Source organism: Myxine glutinosa, chromosome 3, assembly GCF_964187855.1.
Source record: "Myxine glutinosa chromosome 3, kmMyxGlut1.1, whole genome shotgun sequence".
NCBI lineage: Eukaryota > Metazoa > Chordata > Myxini > Myxiniformes > Myxinidae > Myxine > Myxine glutinosa.
The window spans coordinates 81,818,743-81,829,048 of NC_136263.1; the positions used below are offsets into that span (position 1 = coordinate 81,818,743).

Consider the following 10,306-nt stretch of genomic DNA (forward strand, 5'->3'; position numbering starts at 1 on the left):
TAAAACCTGGCCCGGACCCCCGTTCTCTCTCTCTCTGGCAGGCTGGCTCTCTCTCTCTGGCAGGCTGACTCTCTCTCTGGCAGGCTGGCACTCTCTCTGGCCCGGGACTCTGAACACTCTCTCTGCCCTGACGACCTCTGCCTGGACTCCCTGCATGTGCGGTCTGCCTCAATGACCTTGGGATACACTCCTCGGATTTCTGTTACGTGCACGACTGTGATCAACGCCGCTGCCGCGAACAGCCTTGGGGGGAGGGGGGTGGGGGATCCGCCGAACGAGCCCGTCCAGGCCAACTGCACGAGCGCCCGTGCTTTGGGCGCATTCCCCTCTTCCTCCCCTTCCCCGAACAAGTCTGAAGGCCCTTGTCTGGGAACGTAAGTAAGGCCATTAAGATTCTCCACTGTGTCCCTTTTCTATAACTATTGTGCATTTGTGAATAAATCCTGTGGTTCCTTTCCAACCTGGCCATCATCGTCTTTTCACCATTGACCTAGCATTGCACGAATTAAAACCGCTCGATCGGGTTCCATAGTGTTAACGGTACGAGTTACGCGACACACAAACGCTCGGGCGTTAAAGAACAGCGTGACTCGTGCGAGGTTCAGCCCCCGTTCTCACGGCTGCGTGTGTTGAAGGTACTCGGGTCTTGACCGTTAACCCTTCCGCGCGCAGCTGCAGGCTCGGCACCTGGAATTGCCCAGCAATCCGTCCACCACGAGTATAGTGTTGGGGGCGGCCTCGTGGATTCGAAGCTCGAGGGGGAGCAGGGCTTAACCCCCCCCCCCCCCCCCCCCTCAGTACGTCCACGAGCTCGAGACCCGCAACAATATGTTTAGATAATAAAAAACGATGACACCAGGTACTGTTTACAATGTTTATTGAAGGACTGTGATTACAGTTTATTAAAAGTGCTTAACCATACGCTAGTAAAAAAAACATCATGTACCGTTTCAAATTTTTATTTCACAAACATGCAACTTTTTAGATGATGGTGATGAAGATGAAGATTGCAAATCCAACATTGCATTTCGATTGCATAAGGTCAATAAACTGCGACACGTCCACATAACGGAGCTATGTGCCAAGGAGGACCACCTCAACCCTTCATAGAATGTGGATCTCGGAACAGTACCACCATGTAGAAGTTTAGAGCAGCACACAAGGTGGGTGATCTATCAGATTGGAATCTGGAAGAGATCGCTAAACGCGATATTTCAGATGTAACCGTTGTCCATGGATGGGAGTTGATGGATGGTAAGCAAGAGTCACTGAGGTATGTAGGAAATGTTCTGCCACAACAGATCAATATCATCGACAAACCACTATATTCTGAAGATGTGGAGTCAGATGAGTCGGATACAGAACTGCCAGATATCCCATATCGGTTTGGTGGAGGCAGCAATGACAGTGATCAAGGTTGACAATATTCACCAGTGAATGAACCGTGTGCCCACTCGTTATATTGAATACATTACCCAGTAAACCTCGTGTGGTGGTAGCTTGTTCATTTGTTAATGTGCATACATTATGTCAGTCTTGTTTCATGCTTCATGACATTCGTAATCTTTATGACGATATGTTACATCAGAGAAACATAAAATATTCAATTGGTACATGAGTTGTTGATGTATTAAATCCCATGAATGTATGCTCCCTGCTCTGCTTTCTTCTATTAACGAGTGCTATTTTTTAACTTGCCATAACTTTGTCAGTTTATGTCATAGAATCAAGTTATGGTATCAAATGTTAGGTATATTGACACAGTGTATTTTAATATCTGACGTGCATGAATATAGTCCCACATATGCACTTAAAACAAAAGTAAATGCAGAAAGTTGACCATTTTTGTAATGCGCCAGATCTGTGCACGAGGTGCGGGCATATTTAGTCCAATAACTAACATGAAGTATTTCTGAAATATGATTATATTGATTTCAGAACCAGCAGAAGCTAAGCTTTCATGTGGTACCTCATTTGTATGTATTAATGTCATAATGACCACACAAATTACTGCTATGATATTTGTATGTATTACTGTTACATTTGTATGTATTACTGTTACATTTGTATGTATTACTGTTACATTTGTATGTATTACTGTTATATTTGTATGTATTACTGTTCCATTTGTATGTATTACTGTTATATTTGTGTGTATTACTGTGATATTTGTGTGTATTACTGTTATATTTGTGTGTATTACTGTTACATTTGTATGTATTACTGTTATATTTGTGTGTATTACTGTTATATTTTTGTGTATTACTGTTACATTTGTATGTATTACTGTTATATTTGTATGTATTACTGTTACATTTGTATGTATTACTGTTATATTTGTATGTATTACTGTTACATTTGTATGTATTACTGTTACATTTGTCTGTATTACTGTTACATTTGTATGTACTAGGGCATTGCCCGTACGTGGGTGCCCGTTCCTTGCCAAAAAAAAAAAAAACGCTACCCGTACGCTCTACCCCGCCCGTACGCCCGTAAACAAAAAATAACAACGCTCTTCGCTTCCGCCCTTCGCTCTGACTGAATTGGGAGAAATAATGCGCATAAGAAATCGAATTACGTACCGTAATGGCGGTCAGCTCGTAACGCGCACACTGTCCGGAAGTTCGCATATCGCATATCTATCTATCTATCTATTAATGCCCATTTATTCAATTATCGCCAACGTATTTTGGCTTTTTGCAATTTAATCGCAAGGAAAAGTAGAAAGAGAAGAGGGGAAAAAAGAAAAGCCTTGCCTTGCTGCAAACAGCTGCTGCAAACAACAACAACATGGAAGGCTGCACTGTCCGGAAGTTGGCATATCGCAGTTACGATTATTTTAGTGTTAATGGCCAATTATTCAATTAGCGCCAACGTATTTTGGCTGTTTGCAATTTAATCGCAAGGAAAAGTAGAAAGAGAAGAGGGAAAAAAAGAAAAGCCTTGCATTAACGCATTAACGCTTGCATTGCATTAACGGTTCGGCACACGTGATAGCTCGCTGCTCTCTGATTGGTTGAAGCGTTTTTTGGACATATCTCGGTAGGTACTTGTCCGATTAATTACAAACCTTGAAAAGGCACATCCTCGGGTCCCCAGCAATATACCTGGCAAGTTTCAAGTATATCGGACCCGTGGTTGTCGAGAAACAGCGGTCACAGACAAACACACAGACACACAGACACACAGACAGACACACAGAGATTGCTGGAATTATAGATAGATTACTGTTACATTTGTATGTATTACTGTTACATTTGTATGTATTACTGTTACTTTTGTGTGTATAACTGTTACATTTGTATGTATTACTGTTATATTTGTATTACTGTTACATTTGTATGTATTACTGTTAAATTTGTGTGTATTACTGTTACATTTGTATGTATTACTGTTATATTTGTGTGTATTACTGTTATATTTGTGTGTATTACTGTTATATTTGTGTGTATTACTGTTACATTTGTATGTATTACTGTTATATTTGTGTGTATTACTGTTATATTTTTGTGTATTACTGTTACATTTGTATGTATTACTGTTATATTTGTATGTATTACTGTTATATTTGTGTGTATTACTGTTATATTTGTATGTATTACTGTTATATTTGTGTGTATTACTGTTATATTTGTATGTATTACTGTTACATTTGTATGTATTATTGTTATATTTGTGTGTATTACTGTTATATTTGTGTATTACTGTTATATTTGTGTGTATTACTGTTACATTTGTATGTATTATTGTTATATTTGTGTGTATTACTGTTATATTTGTGTGTATTACTGTTATATTTGTGTGTATTACTGTTATATTTGTGTGTATTACTGTTATATTTGTGTGTATTACTGTTATATTTGTGTGTATTACTGTTACATTTGGATGTATTACTGTTATATTTGTGTGTATTACTGTCGTAATTACCGCACAAATTACTGCTGCAATGACCGTTTTGAGCGTACCTCTAAATATTAGGCCAAAATGACAAGTTCATCCCACCTTGTGCAATGTTAACATTCCATTTCATGTTCAGGATAGTCCAGGGCATCAGAAAAATATCGTGTCAGAAAAAAAAGAAGCAGGACAGGGTGATGATGTTGTTGGCCTGGAAGGACCAGAGTGGAAGAAATGCGTGATGGAGAGCCGCCTGGCACATTGCCGCCAGTTTCTGTGCAGCTCATTGTAGGAAGCATCACGTCATCTGACCCCTCTTAAACTTGAGGCAAAGCACCATGACTGGGTCAGCTCGTTGTCGGGGAGCATCATGTTATTGTTGTAGGGTGTGCCCGTTGTAGGGTGTGGGTGTCGTCGTCGTTGTAGAGTGTGCTCGTAGGGGAGCATCATGGTAACGCTTCATGATTGGGTCAGGTTCTTGCCCACATATCCTGCAGCACCTTACCCCAGGAACTTGACCATAGGGTTGGTCTTTTGCTTTCAAGCTTGCAAGTGCATCTCCTCTTCCTCTTTTTGTGGTGCATTTTATTGGTGCACATCTTTTTCAGTCTCTTTATCCACTTTGTAAATCAGAAAATAATCCATAGAATTGCCAAAGAATTGCACACAACATGAAATCATGAAAGACGATTTTGTAGATGTTAATCTCCACCATCTCTTCTTCCTGGTCTTGCATTGAAATAAAGTCCAGACATTCTGAAGGGTTTGGGTTTGCAATGAGCAAAACATGGGTCAAAAGAAAGAGAAAATTTTACTTGGATGACTTTGAAATCAAATTAAGCAAAACAAACGCAGATCAGCCGTTCGTCACTCCAAATTCCTCTGAGGCTTAACATGGTGAAAGTTGTTGCCACTTGTGAGAGTGGAAAATAATTATGATTCCAACATTTCAGTGTGAAAATAAAACGAGGCCAAATATCATTTAAAATCACAAAAATCACAGTTATACAAGTAGTTCTCAACCTGTTGTTATATCTGCAATGCAGAAATTATCACAAAAGGTAATGCAATGAAACGGTCCGCCCAACTTACGAATCACTACTATTTCCTTGTTCTCTCAACATATTTTACATTCAGCATCAAAATCAACTTACGGTGAACATCCATATCATCCAGACATGCGGTTTCATTTCCAGGGATCTCAGTTGCTGGAGTCAACCAATGTGTTGGAGCGCACTTTAGGGAGCTCCACATGGAGGGCTCCCATGGGCAGGTGTCAGGATCGATCTGTAAAAAAATGTCAGAAAACTGAGTTTAGGAAAAATGCTTTAGTCCCACAACGCATTTAGACAATGCATTATTAAATACTTCATACATTATAGCTATGGATCCCACTTACCCTTATACATGTTACAAATACATGCACATTTACACATAAATATAAAAAAAAAGTAAGCGGGTTTTTGGAAAGGTTAAACTGGGTGGTTTGCCATAACCTTCCCAGCAATAGTTGTATAAGAAATTTGTAATTTGTTCATGGTGCCAGTGATAGGTTGCCAACTCTTCGCGAATGACACCATGGGATATTTAATGTCCAACAACTAATGCCGGCAAACGGAATGACCAGCTTTACCAACATCCGCAGGACGACACATACATTGAAGAAACACCCTGCCTGTGAAACACCAGAATGACCGCTTCAATGAACACGATGACAGAACACTGGAACCTAATTGTTTTTGTTGAGTTTATTAATATTTTTTATTCTCCCGTTTTTGGACGTTTATTTTCTTTTAAATTCATTTTCTCTGCAACCCGCTTGAGCGATTGCCACGGAATTTTCACCAAAGGAGCACCTCCTGTAAAATTATTTTTTTAATGGCAATAATGATACCATAGGTCACGAGGTGCGGGTGCCATTTTGGAAAAAACAAACAAAAAACTTTGCACCTCTGTATCTCTGAAAACGCTCTATGAAAAAAATTGAAAATTGACACATTGTCAAGAACTCCCCACGGGGAGTAAAATACATGTTGATCATGACATCATGGGTGCCTTCATATACAAGGCTTAATCCGGTCATAAGTACAACGCTGAATCCAATAAGTTTGAAATGTATTGAGCATCATCGGGGCAAAAATTGTATGGGAGAATTATTACCTCCGCCAACAAAGGTGAAGGAGGTTATGTTTTCACCCCTGTCTTTTGTCTGTCCTTTTGTCTGTGAACAAAATATCTCAAAAACATGTGGACGGATTCGGACGAAATTTGTCACAGTTGTAGCGTATGTGACAAGTACGGAATGATTAGATTTTGGTGAAGATCCGGATTTGGATCCGACTACGAGAATTTTTTAAATGATTCTTCACCATTGGGAGATAGGGCCAAAAACTATACATAGCAGGGTATTTCAAAAAGTTGTGGACGGATTTGGACGAAACTTGGTGGACCGGTTAGGTGTCTGACAAGGACGATTCGATTGGATTTTGGTGAAGATCTCAATATGGATTCGGGTATGATAATTATTTAATTTTTTCAAGTGATTCTTCACCATTGGGAGATCGGGCCAAAAACGATGCATAGCAGAATATCTCAAAAGTTTATGGATGGATTTTGACGAAACTTGTTGGACAGGTTGTGTGTGTGACAAAGAAGAATCGATTCAATTTTGGTGAAGATCCGGATCCGATCCAGCTTGCAGAATTTTTAAGGGATTCTTCACCATTGATTGATATGGCCAACCAGGCGGAGGTATGCTCTCTACTGAGTGCCGTTCTAGTATTGATGATGTCATTGGTTTCATGATTCGGCAGCCATATTGGATTGAAAATGCAAACCTTCTCCAAAACGGCTCATGAGATCGATGTGAAACGCCACACATATGATCTAAGAGCCTTGGGGAATATATGTTGAAAACGATCAAGTCATGGGTCACATTGTTCGGCAGCCATATTGGATAAAAAAAGCGAACCTTATCCAATGAACACAAAACATCACACACATGAACTCCTTCCCAATCCTAGGCGGCGGACATTTTTTAATTATCTCAAAGGCCATGTGGTTGGGCAGCCATATTGAATAAAAAAAATTTTAAAAAAACTTTCCATGAAACCGCTTATGCTGTTGAAGTCAAACTTTACAAAATTTAAATGTGATAGATCACATGCTCTGGCAGCCAGAATATTATATGTATGTGAAGAAGAAGAAACGTTTTATGAAGAAGAAGAAGCAGAATATTTTTTTCACTTCAGTACAGCTTAAAAGAACGATGTGAAACTTCACACACATGATTAACGAGTATTTTGGAATACAGTTTGGTAATTTAAACATCGTCGGTTGCATTTCTGGCAGCCATTATTGAAATTTATTTTGAATCTGAGTATTGTTTGAATTCCTTTAAATTTCATTTTTAATATCCAATTCTGAATCGAGTTTTTTTTTTTTAAAGAGGACTTCATTGGTCACGTGTCTGATCAAAGTGCGACGTCTTTGCACCCGACCATCACTACCAACAGTTATAAAGTGGCAGTTCTAGTTATTATAATTAATAACACCTGTCAAAGTGATTTTAACCCAAACTAACCAATACTCGTAATCGTCATTTCAACCCAAACTAACCCATACTCGTCAGTGATTTCAACACAAACTGTCCATTTCCGTTCACGCGACTTCAACCCAAACGAAGCAACACTGGTAACACCGGGAAAACATTAATTTTTTTACATTCGCTCAAGCTCTTTTTGAGCGGTGATACTTTTCCGAATTTGCCTTTTGATGTCCATTAGCCATCTTCATCACATCACCTGTATCTTTTACATTGTCCTCTGCACTCACAACCTCTGCTGCTTTACTTCTGTTTCGTTATAAGAGGTTGAGAATGCAGGTTTGACCCTAAATGGGACAAGTGATGATGAGGGACCACCCCGGGGACGAGTCTGGTCTTGGATCTAATGTTCATCACCAAGATCTCCATAAATTTCGGGCAGATCAGATCGCTAAATTTAACCTCTGGAGGAACATTTTAATTTTAATTTACTTCATAAATGAACAACTCATCCACTAAAATAAGTAAACCTGTTCTAGACATCACACAATCTCGCAAAACCCACACGTGTAATTTCGGCCCATGAGTTGCTTGATGATTCTACTGCAGGAAACTAACCGTGCGTTCAACCCTCTTGAGCTAGGACGCCATGTTTGAGTGTGTTAAGTCAGGACCCCTCTGGGATTAAAGCGTGTGTTTGAGTGATGTGTTTGCGATCATACCTTCAGAAAGGAGGTCGGAAGGATGTTAACTTCGGACTTCTGAGAGACATGAAAAGGGACATGAAAAAATGTGTGATGGACAGAAGAAAACAATAATTGAGAATTAATGAGACATATTTCAACAAAGTGGCCACAGATGATCAGTTATCTCTCAACAGTTTGGGATATATTCTGCATGGTGTGTGTGGTTACAGATGTGGTTTTGCGAGTGGCTATGTCACTGCGTATGTGGTTGTCCTGGCCTGTTATGAAGTGTGTACATGTTCAGTTGGCTCTGCATGTATGTCATGGTGGTATTTATATCCTCTGGGATTAAAGTGTGTGTGTTTCTCGAATGATGTGTGTGACCATACCTTCAGAAAGGAGGTCGGACCGATGTTATGAATTCCATTGTACAAATACCTGAAAACCCCTATAATCTTCTGAGGAACAGATGGAACAGTTTCCTGTGTGATGGACACAAGAGGAGAAGAATTGAGAATTAATCAAAGATTTCACTGAAATCGTGATCAGTATTGAGGGTGAGGGGGCACTCAGAGGAGCATTTTGTCGATATTCGTTTGGTATGAGATTAGTGGTGTTCTGGGTAGGATTGGACGAGTGATATGCTTATTGGAATCATCCACACGTGAGCACTGACAGGATGTATCAACAACACCAGGAAAGGTGAACTCATAATCCCTTCTGTGATGCATTTGTCAGGTTGAGAATGCAGGTCCGACCCAAAAGGGTACAAGTGCTGATAAGTCTGGTTCAGGGAGTGGGGTTTTGGATCGAAAAATCATCACCAAAATCTCCATTAGTGAAAATTAAGTTCCTGGCAGATCGGATCACTAAATGTAACCTTTATTTGAACATTTTATTGTAAATTTACTTCATAAATGAACAACTCATCCTCTGAGATATATAAATATGTTCTTAGCCGAATAACGTCCTCACAACACCCAAACTCGGGATGGAGATGGAGTCCTCGCAACACCCAAATCGCAGGAGATGAATTATTGACTATTGAACCACCTTGAGATATATAGAATGCCAAGTTTAAGTGTGTTACATCAAAACGCCGTGATGTCCACAGGTCACAAATGCGCACAATGAAAACTTTTAGGAAGTGTGCAATGAACACCGCACAAGATCGAAGTGGCCATTGGTGGTGCAGTCGAGAAGTAACGGATGAAACGGCCCCTCTGATTCCTTTAAACTGAAAAGCCTGAAAGTGTTTCATTTCCTCAACAGTCATAGATTTGTGCAGGTAGAAGCATGGTTACATATGTGGCTGCCCTCGTCTTTTGGAAAGTGTGGGAACACTTTGTTGGACGAGCATGTCTGCCCTGGTATAATTTATATTCCCCGGCATTAAAACGTGTGTGTTTCTGGAGTGACATATATGCGAACATACCTTCAGAAAGGAGGTCGGAACGATGTTACAGATTGTTTCACACAAAGACCTGGAAATGTCTTGGGGCTCCACAGATACAACCTTCTGTGTGATGGACACAAGAGAACAATAATTGAGAATTCACGAAAGATATTTCACCAAAGTGGCCACAAATGATCAGTGATCCCTCAACAGTCAGGAATATGTTCTGGATGGTGTGAGGTTACTGCCGAAGCCAAAAATATTGGCACCCTTGCACTTTTTTCAAATAACTCATAATTTTCTCGAAAACAAAGTTCAAACGGACAAAAGTATTTGGCCTCCACAATTCTCTATTTCACTGTTAATTTTACAGAACCATTGTTTTTCATTCAGAACTTAATATATCCTTTTAAATCATAAAATAAAAAGAAATGCTGTTGATAAAATTATTGACACCCTATACTTAATATTTGGTAGCACAGCCTTTGGACAAAATAACTGCAGTCAAGCGCTTCCTATATCCATGAATGAGCTTCCTACACCTCTCTACTGGTAGTTTGGGCCACTCTTCTTGTGCAAACTGCTCCGGTTTTGCCAGATTTGAAAGGTGCCTTCTCCCAACTGCTGTTTTCAGATCTCCCCAAAGGTGTTCAATGGGATTTAGATCTGGACTCATTGCTGGCCACTTCAGAACAGTCCAGCATTTTGTCTTGAACCATTCCAGGGTGCTTTTTGAAGTGTGTTTGGCGTCATTGTCCTGCTGCAAGACCCATGACTTTC

At 39.9% G+C, this 10,306-nt stretch overlaps 1 long non-coding RNA gene across 1 annotated transcript; it reads right to left on the reverse strand.

Moving 5' to 3' along the window:
• Positions 1-3,662: 3,662 nt before the first annotated feature.
• LOC137424012 (uncharacterized) lies at positions 3,663-8,819 on the reverse strand. The gene is made up of 5 exons (XR_010983872.2): positions 8,807-8,819; positions 8,520-8,612; positions 8,167-8,205; positions 5,055-5,187; positions 3,663-4,656 (listed from the first exon to the last, which is right to left on the reverse strand). It is a non-coding gene; the product is annotated as an uncharacterized LOC137424012 (long non-coding RNA).
• Positions 8,820-10,306: the final 1,487 nt, after the last annotated feature.